Source organism: Triticum dicoccoides, chromosome 1B (genome assembly GCF_002162155.2).
Source record: "Triticum dicoccoides isolate Atlit2015 ecotype Zavitan chromosome 1B, WEW_v2.0, whole genome shotgun sequence".
NCBI lineage: Eukaryota > Viridiplantae > Streptophyta > Magnoliopsida > Poales > Poaceae > Triticum > Triticum dicoccoides.
Window position 1 is genome coordinate 667,202,683 of NC_041381.1, and position 1,940 is coordinate 667,204,622.

Sequence of the window (1,940 nt, forward strand, 5' to 3'; positions counted from 1 at the left end):
GTCTTGCGCTGCCTCGACGCCGCCGCCCCGACCCTCGCGGGACTTCACCGGCCCCTGCAGCAGCCGGCGAGCGCGGCCCCGACGCGCCCACCCCGCCTGCCCCTGCCGTCCACCGTCGGCGATGACCCACCGCACCCTCCCCCGCTCCCAAACTGTAGAGGCTGCCTGGCAGTTTTATGAACATGCTGGGTGAAGATCCGCCAAATAATGTGAAGCTGCGATAGGCCGGCAGCGGGTTTTGCAGGCTGTGGGATGTGGAGTTGGTGATCAAGGAGGGCCACATGTACTTGTATCGTGGGTGGGAGAAGTCCTACCGTGCCTACGACCTGCGGCTGGGGTACTTCCTTCTCTTCAGGTACGACGACGACGTCACCATGCTCATCGTGAAGGTGTTCAACGCGACTATGTGTCACATGCGCTACGCTGCGATGATGATGCCAGTACGTTCTGCCTCTTCTTATTCCTCTACATTTGGCTTTGTCTCATATCGATTGTTAACGGTCATTGTTGCATTTGGACAGGCAATGGGAGCAGTAGCGGCGACACTGGCTACAGCCAAAGCAGCAGCGATTATGGCTATAGCAAAAGCAACAACGATTCTGGCTTTAGCGAAAGCAGCAGCAATTCTCGCAGCAGCGATTCTGACAACAAGAAGGATGATCCGGACTGGAGTGGGGGAGAAGAGGAGCAGAGTGGGGATAAGGAGCTGCAGGATTACGATGGGTATTAGGCTGAGGATGACCTAGCGCTGGTGGTGGCTAACCAAGGGCAAGAGATGGTGGTGGCTGACCATGGGCAAGAGATGGTGGTGGATGAGGATGACCTAGCGATGGTCGTGCCCGTCCTGCCTGAAGGTGGCCTCGCGATGGTGGTGGTGCCTGACAATGACCATGCACCGGTGGTGGCACCGGCGATCCCACATCTGGGCGACATGACCACGCCAATTGTGGTAGAAGACTACATCCCGCTGCCTCCACCGCCTCGCCGCTCTTGGCGCATCAGGCTGAGGAAGAAGAAGGAGAAGAACAATGAGAACTGAACTATGTCAGGTATGTCATATCTCCAAAATGATATTTATATACTTAGTTACCTATGTTATCTCTAATATGCTTAGTTTCCTATAGGTTAGCTTCATTTTACCTAAGTTGGCTCTAATATGCTAACTTAGAGCTTATATGCTTAGTTTCCTATAGGTTAGCTCCAAAATAACTTATGTTAGCACAAAATGATCAAGTTTACATAATAAGCTTATAGTCTTCTTCTTATTCTTCTTCTTTTCCAAAATGACATAGGTTAGCTTCATTTTACCTAAGTTGGCTCTAATATGCTAACTTAGAGAGCTTATATGCTTAGTTTCCTATAGGTTAGCTCCAAAATAACTTATGTTAGCACAAAATGATCAAGTTTACATAATAATCTTATAGTCTTCTTCTTATTCTTCTTATTCTTCTTCTTTTCCAAAATGACATAGGTTAGCTTCATTTTACCTAAGTTGGCTCTAATATGCTAACTTATAGAGCTTATATGCTTAGTTTCCTATAGGTTAGCTCCAAAATAACTTATGTTACACAAAATGATCAAGTTTACATAATAAGCTTATAGTCTTCTTCTTATTCTTATTATTCTTCTTCTTATTCTTCTTCTAGTATTCTTCTAGTCTTCTTCTTCTTCTTCTTCTCTTCTTCTTCTTCTTCCTCTTCTAACTTCTTGTTTATCATTTTGCAAATTTGATTTAATTCACGGTATCTTGCATGGATGGAGTGCTTCTTTTCCATTGGTGTTTTTATTTTGTATCAATGTGAAACTTTTGTGAATTGATGGATAATGGTGTTGGATGAACAATGTGAAACTTTTGTAATATATAATGATGGAACTATGTGTTGGCTATGTATCTATATGTGATGAAACTTGTGTGTTGGATATGATTGTTATATGGATGC